The following is a 13,808-nucleotide window of genomic DNA, read 5'->3' as shown; positions in this document are numbered from 1 at the left end:
TTCCCACTAGCTATCTGTTTTACGTTTGGTAGTGTATATATGTCCATGTCACTCTCTCACTTTGTCCCAGCTTACCCTTCCCCCTCCCTGTGTCCTCAAGTCCATTCTCTAGTAGGTCTGTGTCTTTATTCCCGTCTTGCCCCTAGGTTCTTCACGACCATTTTTTTTTTTTTTTTTAGATTCCAAATATATATGTTAGCATACGGTATTTGTTTTTCTCTTTCTGACTTACTTCATTCTGTATGACAGACTCTAGGTCCATCCACCTCACTACAAATAACTCAATTTTGTTCCTTTTTATGGCTGAGTAATATTCCATTGTATATATGTGCCACATCTTCTTTATCCATTCATCTGTTGATGGACACTTAGGTTGCTTCCATGACCTGGCTATTGTAAATAGAGCTGCAATGAACATTTTGGTACATGACTCTTTTTGAATTACGGTTTTCTCGGAGGGGCTTTTTTAAACTTGGGCTTCCTTGAGAGCTGCCGTGTCTTTATCTGATGGAATGTGGGTGACATGTGGGTCTTTTTTTTTTTTTTTTTGAGTGGACGCCTTTTATCACTGCTTTCTTGCCCTTCGGAGCTTTGCTTTGGGCTCCGTTTTGGAGATCAAGGGCTTTCTTTCGGCACCACCTTGGTGAAAATGTCTTTTTCTTAAAAACAGCTTTTTTTTCCCTCTGAATAAAAATAAATCAAAGAAATGAAAGAAAAATAAATAAATGAAATACTATTTGTGGTAGAAATTTTAGAGAATCTGAAAGTTTAAAAAAATTATAAGCATATCATCAGTTGTAAATGCTGTTATATTTATAATATATATGTGTGTATTTGTGTGTGTATATCTTTCCAGGTTTTTTCCTGTAATGAATATGTATGTATATATCCTGCCGAATATACAGACTTGTATCTAGATCTTTCACTTAACTTTATGTGTGAACATTTCTCCCACGTTATTGTATATTTTTGAAAACGACTTTGATGGCTGCACTCCTCATGCATGGATCTGCTGCTTTGTACTCAATCTTTTGTCCCACATTTAGCTTGTTTGTAGTTTTTTGCCATCGTAGATGATGCTACAATGAATATCACTGTAGGTTTATCTTGGCTTGCATCTCTGATTGTTTGAGCTGGCAGGCGTTTCTCAAGACTCTTGAAGTGTGGGACTGAGTGTCCCTTTTGCTTAAACAAAAATCCTGGCAACTTCCTTGACTCTGTCCTCTCCCTGTTGCTCTGCTGTCAGGAGAAATCCCAAGCTATTTGGCAAGTGTTTGAAGGCTTGCATGATGTGGTCCCTTCCAATGCACCCAGAACTGTCTGCACAGCACTCCCCCATCTAATTTACGATTTCATCTGTGTAAATTGCCTGTAGCGCTTACCTGCTCCGTGCTGTTTCACACCTCCCTGCCTTTGCTCAGTGTTTCCAAAGCTCCAGGTACTCAAGTATCACCTTCACAGTTTTGCCATAGTCCGGTACCACCTGTACCGTTATTTTGTTAATATTTATTTTAAAGATTAACTGTTACTTAAAAAGTAGGTTTTACCTTAACTACTATAGGTGCGAAAGCATGGGTTTAATGTACTGAACACATGTGTATGTGTGTATGCATATTTCTTTTTCTAATGCACAGGAAAATAAATGTATAACTATTGAAATAAAAAAAGAAAGATTCTCCCCACACTACCTAAAATTGTCTCCTCTGTGGCACATACTCCCTATTTTGGGAAACATTATATTAGACCCATCTTCCTAGTATATTATCCCCTCTTTCCTGATAGACTAACTCCTATTCATCTGTTGTGCCCTAGGTAGGCTGCCCTGACTCCGAGTCTGAGTTGGGACCATTTTCCCCGGGGTCCTTCAGTACCTTGTGCTTTTTTCATCTTAGCACTAAGCACACAAAATTGTAATTGTCTATTTACTTACAATCTTTACCCCTAAATAAACATTAATTGAAGTCCTTTATGTGCTAAGCTCCACATGAGGATGTAGTGACAGCCAAGGAATGATTGCTGCCCTTGAGTAGCTGGTAGTCTGGAGTTGTTTCTGCTTTGGCAGTGGGAACCCAGGAAAAGTCTTCCAATTTGGTCATGGGCTAGATTAAAGACAGGGTCAGGGAAGGCTTCCATGTGGAGGTGATCCTGAGCTGGATTTTAAGGAGAATTAGGTTACAAAATATCTATTTAACACAAAGGAAGGCAGTAAAGAAGAAAGGAATAAGTCGGACAAAACTAAGTTTGAATTTCTGCTCTGCCTCTATTGTATAATCTCTGTTAAGTCATTTTGCTCCCTAAGCTCTAGTTGCCCTGCCAAGAAAATGGAAATAATAACAAGAACCTACTGTACAGGGAAGGGACCTATACTCAATATTCCGTAATAACCTATATGGGAAAAGAGTCTGAAAAAGAATAGATATATATATAACTGAATCACTTTGCTGTACACCTGAAACTTACACAACATTGTAAATCAACTATACTTCCATTAAAAAAATAGATAAAAATAAATAAATAAAAAGAAAATGGAAATAATGATAGTATTTACAGCACAGAATTCATCCATTCACTTTATTTATTCATTCATTCAGTAAATGATAATTCAGCAAGGTGATGATATTATACTTAAGAGCTTAGCCAGATGTCAGGTGCCTTAAGTTCTCTCCACTATGAGATCTTCCCTATATTTGGTCCTTGGCTGTCTTTCCTTCTCATGCTGCAGCCTTTCCTTGTGTTATGTCATCTACTCCATCGCATGCTCTGGACCTGCCTATGCTTGGGTGACTCCCTCAATCATAAAATCCCAGGACACTTTTCCTCTGAGCTGCAGAGGCTTGTATCTTATCACCTACCAGCCACCTTCTCCAAGAACGTACCATAGATTCCCCAAGTGATGCCCCTAAGTGAACTCCTTATCCCCTTCTACCCACTTCATCTGTTCCTCCTCCCATGCTGTCCCTTCTTTCAGAAAGTAGGGCCACCAATTCTCCAAGAGCCAGAAACTCTTCCTGAAAACCTTCCACGGTTAAGTATTTGCCTCCGTATGAAGAGTAGCTCTCCAGTGCTTCTCTCAGATGATGCTAGACAGGGTCCAACTACAATTTCAAGTTGATCTCGTACAGTTCTTGTCAAAATCAATATTTGTTGAATTAAATGAGTATAAACTAATGGTGAGAATTTCATGCACCATAACAGGATTTGAGGGAAGCTATTTTGGGGCATCGAGTGAGTTATTGATCTCTCTGAAATCACATCACTTAGACAACTATACATTTTATCATTCCTAAGCTGAGAGCTGGGGCTTCATAGACAATAAGATTGGCTCACAATGAATTGATTGATTGACTGATTGATTGATTCGCTCCTCAGCCATACACGTTTTGAATACCCACTGGGTGTCAGACACTCTTCTGGGTTCTGGGGATACTAGAATGAACAGAATATAATTCCAATGATCTCATGATCTGTTTTGGGTGAAGACTTGAAGAAAGTATATATAATTCAATGTGTACTCTTACAAAGAGCTGTACAAAATGCTCTGTGTGCACAGGGGACAGTGTGAGAGGGTCTGTCTCTGAGAATCAGGGTGAGCTTTATGGAGGTGGTAATACTTGCTTGGGGCTTTTATAGGGAGGAAGAGTTTGCCATTTGGAGAAAGAAGTGATGGTGGAGGAGGAAAAGGAAACCCTCGGCAGGGGGGACAGCATGTGTAGGTGGAAGTGGGGAGAGATGGGGCCTTTGGACACTGGTGAGAATTTCTCTGCAGCCAACACCTATGATGTATGTGAGGGTGAGTATAAGCAATGAGGTCAGGGTGGTCCATTGGGACCAAAGGCTGTATATGGACAGTTGAGGAGCTCTCAGTGTCAGCGTGCATCAGCATCACCTGAACTTCGTCTAAGGAGGCGGATTTCTGGGCCCCCCACAGACCCAAAGAATCACCATCACTGGGATCCTGATGTAGAAATTCTCCAGAGGTGATTCAAATGCAGAGATGCGTTGGAGGTTCAGTCAGCGAGGTCAGCGACCTGTCCATCGTCACACAGAAAGCGGCAGAAGCAGATTTCCCGCTCAGGTCCATTGGGTGATTATTAGAAACACTGAGGTCCTGGGACTCCACAGACTGTCACAAATCCTGATTTTCCTGAAAGGCAGTGACTTCCTTGGTCTGCCTCGAGCTAGGGGCTGCAGCTCAGTCGAGAAATTGGCATCCTCTGCAGCCCCGTCGGCTCCTTAGATAACGACAACTCCCTTTTGCTTGCTCCCATTATTTCACCGTGAATGAGAAAGTAATAAAGTGGAGCTGCATCTGGACTAATTAAATCAGCCGTTTCTAATCGCATCGATCCAGGGAAAGAGGGCTGTGGGGGGCTGGAAGGGAGAGAGGCTTCTGATTCAGAATAAACCACATACGTCTCTGTGACAATGTGGGCCTCAAGAGTTAGCAAGATGGGGGGTGGGGTGGGAGGGAGGGAGACGCAAGAGGGAAGAGATATGGGGACATATGTATATGTATAACTGATTCACTTTGTTATAAAGCAGAAACCAACACACCATTGTAAAGCAATTATACTCCAATAAAGATGTGAAAAAAAAAAGTGAGCAAGAAACGTCACGGGATCTGGGATCTGAACTCTGCTGGGGGAGGGGTGATGTACTGTGGCTGTAGGGGAGACCCCACCCCTCCCGGGAAGCTGCTGAACCACACTGCTCGGCATTAAATTTATTTAATTTATTTTTAAACATCTTTATTGGAGTATAATTGCTTTACAATGGTGTGTTAGTTTCTGCTTTATAACAAAGTGAATCAGTTATATATATACATATGTTCCCATATCTCTTTAGAGGCATCTTTTCCATTCTCTTCCGTGGAGGCTCCCAGGTCCCCTCCACCCCACCCCCAGCTGTGGTCTCCAGCTTGAACTCCCTGGCCTCCCATTTGGAACTCTTCGCCAGTCCTTGAAGACACCAGTGTGATCCCACACAGCCTTGCTGTCATCCATGCTACACCCTGCCCCTCTTCCAGAGTTCTCAAAGTGTGACCTGTGTACCTTTTGCCTTGGAAAGCCTTGGGGACTTTGCTGGAAGTGTGAAAGCCTGACCCCAGCCCATTCCTGCTGCAGCCTTAGGCTGCTACTGACCTTCTGAGAGAGCTCTGGGGGCTGGTGCTCAGGAGCTGAGAGTTTAGCAAATGCGATGGAGGCTTCTGAGTAACCCTGGGGTTTCAGAACTAATGACCGCCCTGTTCTCTCTGTGTGGGAACACCTGTTAATCCATCCTTCACAGATCGAGTGTGCTGAAATAGCAGCAGGGTTCCCTGTTGCTTTAGGTTTAGAAAATGCAAAAGCATTTCTTGCTTCCTTATCAACGTACCCTAAAACATTTTACAGCCCAGCATCTGAATAACAAAGTCCTTTTAATCCAAGCGATTCGCCTCACAGGCTCCTTTTAATTAAAAGCTGATTCTCTTCTTCGAGGAAGACACATTTCTGATGAACCTTTTGCTTTCTCAAGGAGGGGGCTGACGTTATCCTACAACCACAGAGCATCACCTCCATGAAGATGCTTTTTGAACATCCCTAGTGGATTGACCGACCCCCTCCGCTGAGCTCCTAATCTGTTACAGTTGTGATGCCTCAGGGCACCTCGACATTTACCTGTGGACCTCTAGGCTCTTACACTTTGGGGACAGGGAATTTACCTTCCTCACTTCTGTACAGTAGCCCCCCTTATCTGCAGGGACACTTTCCAAGGCCCTCAGAGGATTCCTGAAACCGGGGATAGCACTGAACTCTATATATACTATGTTTTTTCCTATACATACATGTCAGTGATAAAGTTTAATTTATAAATTAGGCACACTGAGAGATTAACAACAATAACTATTAATAAAATGGAACATTTATAGCAATATATATACTATAGTAAAATTTATGTGAATGTGGTCTCTCTCTCAAAATATTGTATTCTACTCACTTCCTTGCTCTTTTTGTTTTGTTTTGTGTTTTTGCATGCGGGGTCTTAGTTCCCTAACCAGGGGTGGAACTCGTGCCCCCTGCAGTGGAAGCGCAGAGTCTTAACCACTGAAACGCCAGGGAAGTCCCCTCACCCTTCTTTTTCTGATGATGACGTGAGATGATAAGATACCTACAGGATGAGAGGAAGTGAGGTGAATGATGTAGGCCCTGTGAAGCAGCCTTAGGCTGCTACTGACCTTCTGACGATACGATACGTGGGAGAGGGGGTCATCTGCTCCCGGTGACCCTGGATCATGGATGATGGCAATGGCTGGATGTCAGGAGCAAACGATGCCTATGGGTGGGGGTCCAGGTGGGGCAGATTGGGAATGAGGAAGCTTTCATCACCCTACTCAGAATGGCATGCAATTTAAAACTGACGAATTGTTTACTTCTGGAATTTTCCATTTAATATTTTCTGACCTGGAGTGACTGAAACTGTGAAATATCTGGGGGATGGCTGTATTCTCAGCAGCTAGTGCAGTGTTTCCCGTGGAAGAAGTGCTCAGTGGATGCTTGTTGAATCAAATAATCCATGGAAGATAGAACTGTGGCAAGCTCTGGCGGTGACCCATGAGGGCAAGTCCTTGGAAGGTATTTAGAAAACTAGGTTCCCTCAGCTCTGCTCTGCTTTCTCTGTCAATGTCCACTTCTTCATATTCACTCACAAAGTGCGTTCTATTATCTATTGTGGAGATTTATGCAGGAAAATAGCATAATTGTGTCTAGATTTTAAGCAACATCTCTTTGTTCCGCATTGGAGGAAGGATGGAAAGGGGCAAGCCTACAGGCAGGGAGCCCCCCAGGGTGGATACTGCCATAGTCCAAGTACCAGATGGAGAAGAGGGGATAGAAGCAAAGATATTTTAGAAGATAACAAAAATGCTACAATTGTCCACTCTGTACCAAGCTCTTGTATACACTGTTTCTTTTCTTCATAACAGCCCTGAGCTGTGTTCAACACTGCCTTTCCTCATAAGGAAAGGGAAGCAGCTAGATTTGTCTACAAACCCAGAGCCAGTGAGAGTAGAGTCAGTGTACTAATCGCAGGGCATCTGGCATTAAAGCCCATGCACGTTCCCGTGAACCTCACGCTTGACCTAGCTGCTGATCTGCTGGCCTCATTGTGCCTCTGAAAACTCCAACACAGCAGTGACAGCTTTGCCAGGCATGTGGGTGCTGGACCAGCTCACAGAAGGGCAAGAGGCAGGTTGCAATCTAAACATGTGCCGCTGCTGAGGGGGAGGGGTTTCCAGGGGTTAGGTCTGCGATATTTCATACGCAGGATGGCAGCTGGGGGGTCTGGTCTACCCTGGTCGAAGGCAGGTTGTGCACATGTGGCCAATCTGAAGTTGAGTGGCCACTGCTGATCCAGATGTACGCTGTGAGCTGGGATGGAACCTGGGGGTCTTGCACCCTATGAATAGTGCAGGCTTCAACCAAAGAAAGAGAAGAGAGAGATTAGCTAGAGCTTCTGCAGTTTATCGTCCCAAGGGGCACTGTGAGAGCACACTGGCAGTTTTCTAGCCCACCTCACCCGTGATTCTTTGCCTACTGGCTGGTAGGGCTGGGACTAGAGGCAAGCTGGGCGCTTAGGGCACACGATTCAAGGACATGCTCTCTCCCAGAGTTATGGGCCTGGGGGACCTCACTTGTCCAGACCCTGCTGGACTCTTTTGGGAATCTGTGCATCTGGGTCAGGAATGGACATTCTGCATGGACCCTGCTAGTTGAAATTGTTTAATTCTACAAATCTCCTTCGAGTCTTTCTCATCATTTTCCACTGCGTTGCTTCTTTTTCCAATGTGAATGAATATTTCAGGAAACCTTGGTGTTTGAAACTTAACCATGTGATTTTGACTGTTTGTCAGAATCCCTGAAGATCCATGTCTTAACGACAATTTGTAACTTTGTGGAGGCAAAGCTTGAATGTCAAGGGCTGCGAGACCAGCTCGCCGGAGCCAGCGCTGGGCAGGTGAGAGAGCCGCTGGCCGTGCGGCATCTCGACATTGTCGTGCGATAATTAGGAAGTGATGCTACCAGTTCCCAAGTGTGCGTTCCGGGCCAGACACTGTGTTACATGCTCCACATGCATCATCTCGTTTATTCCTCAGAACACCCTTGAGAAATAATGTCTCATTTTGCAGAGACGTGGTAGCTCAGAGGTATTAGGTAACTTTCCCTTAGCATCTCATGCAGCAAGTACCAGAGCCAGGATTCGAACACAGCTCTCCTTCCCTCCAAAGCCTGTGCATCCCATTGCTGGAGAGACTGCAGTGTTCTTTCTTTTCTGGCTCAGGAAGGGTCATGGTTAAGGTGATCTGTCATAAGGTTCTCATGGAATCCCTTTATTTAACAAATATTCACAGAGCTCCGACTGTGTGCCTGGCACTGTTCCATGATCAGTGTTATTACAGCCGTGAATAAAAAGGGACAAACAGCTCTGTCCTCATAGAGCTTTTGTTCGAATGGGCAGAGACAGGTTATAAACTGTATAACAGACATAGTATATGTTGGATGGTGACAAGTGCAATGGAGAAAAACAAAGCAGAGAAAGGGTAGGGAGCATAGGGCTGGGCTAGTTGGGGTTAGTGTTCAATTTTAAGCAGGCGGGGGGGGGGGACAGGCACCCCCCCACAGAGAAGGCGGCATGTGTGCAAAGGCTCAGAGGTGAGGTGTGCACCATGCACCTGGGAGAATGTGACAGAAAAAAGAATGAATGCATAGGCCCCGGCCCTGGCAGGGCGGGGCCTGGAGTGTTCAAGGTCAGCCAGGATGCCAGCGTGGCTGGGGGGTGAGAGAGAGGAGAGTATAGGGAGAGGAGGCCAGAGACACCACGGGGACAGATCATGAGAGGCCAGCATGGCACTCTACTGACTGCAGCTTCCACTCTCATGGAGATGGAAACCATGCAGAGGTTTGCAGCAGAAAAATGACTCTCTCCATCTGATGATTTGAATCAATGGGGAGAATTGACTATAGGGGAGCAAAGACAGGAAGAGACAAGGAGTCCACTGGGGAGAGGACGGTGGCCTGGACCCGGGTTTTGTCTGAGGGCTAGTGGGATGCAGTCAGACTGTGGATGCATTTTGAAGGCAGATCCAATAGAATTTTCTGACCGACTGGATGCAGGATGCAATACTGAGTTTATTTCAGAAACAGAATTTACTTCAATAGCTTTTAAAGTGTCCTTCATGCTATCTTAAAAGGGTCACTCAAGTCTCACAGGCATTCCTTAGATATTTTGATTATCCTTGACTACATTTAGAGGAGGAAACAATTCGCCACCACACATGCGGACATTAGCCAAGATCACGGCTTGTAAACCTCACAAATGTCTAAAGTGTGTGTGTGTGTGACTGTTACCTGGTCTGGACTTAGATCAGAGACAGAGACCAAGAAGATGCTGCTAGGATTGAGAAATTGAAGTGGTAGTTCATCCTTGAGGAGGTGAGAAGCCAGAAACCACACTGGGAACAAGCTGAGGTGGTGACGGCAGCCTTCTGTGCTGGAAAAACCCATTGTTCCAAGATGAAGGGGCCTGTGGAGGGGGTGGGGGGCCCATGCTGGCAGCACAGACCCACAGATGTCTTTGAGTTTCAAAGCAGCAGATTGAAGAGAGTTGAATGCCACAGAACAATAAGGATGGGCTGGAGAGCCCACATTCTCTATTCTGCTGGCCAAGCTGGCTGGAAGGAGACATCTCTGAATGGGCACCATGGTTACCAGTCTGCTTAGGGGGGCCAGCATGCAGAGTCCAATTTGCCCAGGAAGTGTGGTGTTCTCCTTGGGTATCTGCTATAGGATTTCCAAGCCTTTCCAGGCATTTCAATTCATCTCTGGCTGAAAGTGCTCTAGACTGAGTTGGAAACCCTGATTCCAAATCTCTGCTCTGCCACCTCCTAGCTGAGTGACCTTGAACACCTCACAGAATCTCTTTAAACCTCTGTTTTTCCATCTGTACAATGGGGTGGTAGAATATATCACTGATGCCCCTTCCTACAGGGGGATTATACTTGTGATCATGTGATTTGCTTTGACCAATGAAGGTGTGCAAAAGTGACGTTGACACTTCTAGGTTAAAGCTTTAGAGTCAGTGCATGGCTTGCCATGTTTTCTTTGCCTTGTCTCTGTGATTGTGGAAGTATGGATCTAGATGAAACCTCTATCAGCCTGGGTTCCTGAGGAATTACAGTGTGCAGAACCCCTGTCCACCTGTGATGGATATGTAAGAAATAAACTTTTTTTGCTTTAAACCTTTAAAGATTTCTGGATTGTTTGTTACCATGGCATAACCTAGCCTATACTGACTGATACAAATGGAAATGCTAATCTCTCTTCATATATTATAGCACAGGATTGTTCTGAGGAGTGAATTTAAGCCTTCCCTCTCTCTGGAATTTTATATTCTCTTCTCCACTCCAGGTTAACTCTTACTTACTTTCTAGCTGTCAGCTGACATGTTGCTTCCTTAGCAAGACCCTTCCTGACCTTCTCAAGGAGTTGGCTCCTTCTGCTGTTAGAGCTTCTGTACAGCACCTTGCTTCCTTTTTTGTAACCTACATCTCATCTATAATCTCTTCTTCTTTTTTGGTAATCAAATGAAATTTTTATTTTACTTTGCAAATACTCCCTTTGCTAAACCTAGTGTCTCCACAGATGATCATACTTTTAAGTGTAACTTGAAGGTATATGTGTTATTAATATTCACAATAATCCCTTCTTGCATAGCCTGTCACACCACTGTCCCTAAACCTACGAGGGCAAGCCCTTGCCCGTCTTGTTCGTGGGCACCACCACCTTGCACACTGCTAGGCATAGAGTAAGTGCTCAAAAACGAATGCATGTGACAAACAGTAGCTGGCACGGTAATGGTGGCCTTCTTTTTCTCTTTCATCACCAAAGATTCCTTTATATTTCTCTTCTTCCTTCAGGAGCTCTATATTTAGAAGGGTTTCTGTCTGCCAAACAAACTGCATTTATTACAAGGCAATTCATTTCACTGTTTATTATTATTCAAAGGCACATGCGTCTCCTGATAAGAGCTTCTGATCAGCAGGAGATAATCACCAAGACCACATCAATAGGTACAGTTCCAGCCCCAGGCAAAGCAAACAGATGTTTGCATTTGTGTAACTTTAAAGAATTCTTAAATAACCTAGTTGCTTCAACCACTAGGACATATAACGTTTGTTTAACAAGAGGTCCTGAGGAGACACTTCTGGGGATGGTCAGGCAGGTCAGCCATGTCATCAAGGACTCCGTCTCCTTCTATCTTTCGCCTCTGCCACCCTTAGTCTTTTCTTCATGCTTGTTGCCTCCTGGATTTCCCAAGATGTCTGCAGCTGCTCCGGGGAGTACAGTGAAGTCCAGGTGAAGGGGCAGAGCCAGCAAGCTCTCCTCTCTGTCACTTTCCCCAGGAAATCAAAAGCTTCCTCAGAAACTCCTCTTCAGACTTTGTGTTTCCTTCATCACAACTGGATTCCATGGCTACTTCTAGCTGCAAGGGGTTCTGGGAAAGTGAGCATCTGGCAAAGCATCCTGGGAGTCATCCTGGGCCATCACATGGGCCTGGCATATGGTCATGCTGGGGAAAACGTGGGTCCGTTAGCAAGGGAGGGAGTGGGGAGAGCGGCTTCTGGGTGAGCAACAAACAGCATCTGCTGTGTCTGCTATAGTAACAAGAGCTCATGGCCACATTACTTCTTTCTCATTCATGTAGTCAAACCTACTCTATTAACAGATGAAGAAAATAAATGTCCAAGAAGAGGAAATGTCCAAGTTCTCACCTTGCTTTAGGGGCAGATAGGGGTTAAAATATAAGTCCTCAAGGGTCTCTTCAGTCTTTTGAAGAAATAATCTCAAGAGAACCGTAACCCAGGCAAGTTGCTCAGTGCAAGCAGAGGGGCAACCTGAGTGTCTGTAAGGGGAGAAGCATGAGAAGGGGACCTGGGTTTCCATCTCGGTTCTGCTTCTAACTAGCTCTACCTTTAGGCAAGTTATGTAATCCATTTAAGTTCTGTTTTAGTCATCAGTATTTAATTCGATTTTCCAGACAAGGAAATTGAGGCCCAGGGAAGTGAAGTGACTTGTCCAAGGTCAGACAGTTCATGAGTGGCAGGGCAAGGACTACAGAAAATCGGGAAATCTCCTGATTTCCTGATTGGTGTTCCCTCTTCGATTGGTGTGTTTGGAAGAGTTTCAAGTACTACCCAAGTAAGGGGTTTGTTAGGGCTGCACGTCCTCTTCATTGTTTAGGGCATGACAATGACTGTGTTAGGAGGAACGGTTGACCAAGTTCAGTTGCATTAGCAGGAATCGACCAGTTTTAGCTGTTCAGACAGGGACTAATAACAGTGGCTCTCAAGTTGTATTTATAAAGTGGCTCTTCGAGTGAATGAATCTAGATATCATGCATGATTGCAGAAAATGCCCATGTTAATCTGTGCGTCAGTAAATTACCCACTGCTGCAGTCTGTTCTGTAAGGACAGAACAATTTTGACTTTTATTTTTGCACATTTCAATGATGAATTTTATTTTATTTTTTAATATAAGACATACTATTTTAACCACATTTAACTGTACAGTTCAGTGGCGCTAAGTACATTCACATTGCTGTGCAACTCTCACCATCATCCATCTCCTGAATTTTTCACCTTCCTAACCTGAATAAGAACAAAGAATTCCAGCTCTGACCATGATTCCCACCCCTGTCTAATCACCACAATGTCCTAGAGAGAAATTTTCTTTAAACACAGATACCAGGACCTCATCCCTGGGACGGGACTTACAAATATGTATCTTTACAAGGTTTTCTTAGGAGGTTCTGAGAATCGGCCTTGTATTTCAGTCACTCAGTGGACAGGATGGGATTTCTCGAAGCAGCCTTTGGACATCTTTGAATTTGTTTATTGGCTTTGCTTTCAAACAAGATGCGTGTTAGCTCTGGGTGGATGGATGTGACTCAGTGATGTTGACCAGAGGGAAGAAACTGCCGACCTCTCAGAAGCACCGTTCATCACGGGAGTGATTTGCTTTATGAGTTGAAAAATATACACCTTCCTTTTGTAGGGGAACTGGAGGTAAACATTGAGTGCTATTCCAGTCAAACAGAGGATGCCACCAAAACAACATTAAAAAAGAATTAAAGCCAAACTCATGAAGTGTTGTCAGTCATCACTTAGATCAGTGCTTCTCAATAGAGGTGGGTATTGACAATGCCCGGAGGCGCTTTTGGTTGTCACAGTTGGCAGGGCTGGGGCTGCTGGCGTCTAGTGGATAGAGATCAGGATGCTGCTGTACACCCTGCAACGCCCATGACAGCTCCCCCAACAAAGAATTATCTGGTCCCCAATGTTGATAGTGCCGAGATTGAGAAAGACTTCTTTAGAGGCTTGAATATAATTTCCTCATCACCAATCTTTTAACTTGGCATATGATTTTGTGTGTGTGTGTGTGTGTGTATGGGGTGTGTGTGTGTGTGTGGTGTGTGTCATGTGTATGAGGTGTATGTGTGTGTGTATGGGGTGTATGTGTGTGGGTATGGGGTATATGTGTGTATGTGGTGTGTATGGGGTGTGTGTGTGTGTGTATGAGATGAGGGTCATGCTGTCCATGACTCTAGGACATACTTTTTTTTTTTTTTTTTTTTTTTTTTTGCAGTACGCGGGCCTCTTACTGCTGTGGCCTCTCCCGTTGCGGAGCACAGGCTCTGGATGCGCAGGCTTAGCGGCCATGGCTCACGGGCCCAGCCGCTCCGCGGCATGTGGGATCTTCCCAGACCGGGGCAC

At 44.6% G+C, this 13,808-nt stretch overlaps 1 long non-coding RNA gene across 1 annotated transcript in view; it reads left to right on the top strand.

Annotated features, from left to right (window-relative positions):
- LOC114895293 overlaps window positions 1-13,808 on the top strand; it is a 173,655-nt gene that overhangs the window by 126,030 nt on the left and 33,817 nt on the right. The window lies entirely within an intron of this gene.

This window comes from Monodon monoceros, unplaced genomic scaffold (assembly GCF_005190385.1).
Source record: "Monodon monoceros isolate NGI ecotype Baffin Bay Population unplaced genomic scaffold, NGI_Narwhal_1 Super_Scaffold_14, whole genome shotgun sequence".
Classification (NCBI taxonomy): Eukaryota; Metazoa; Chordata; class Mammalia; order Artiodactyla; family Monodontidae; genus Monodon; species Monodon monoceros.
This window is presented reverse-complemented; position numbering and strand designations above follow the sequence as displayed.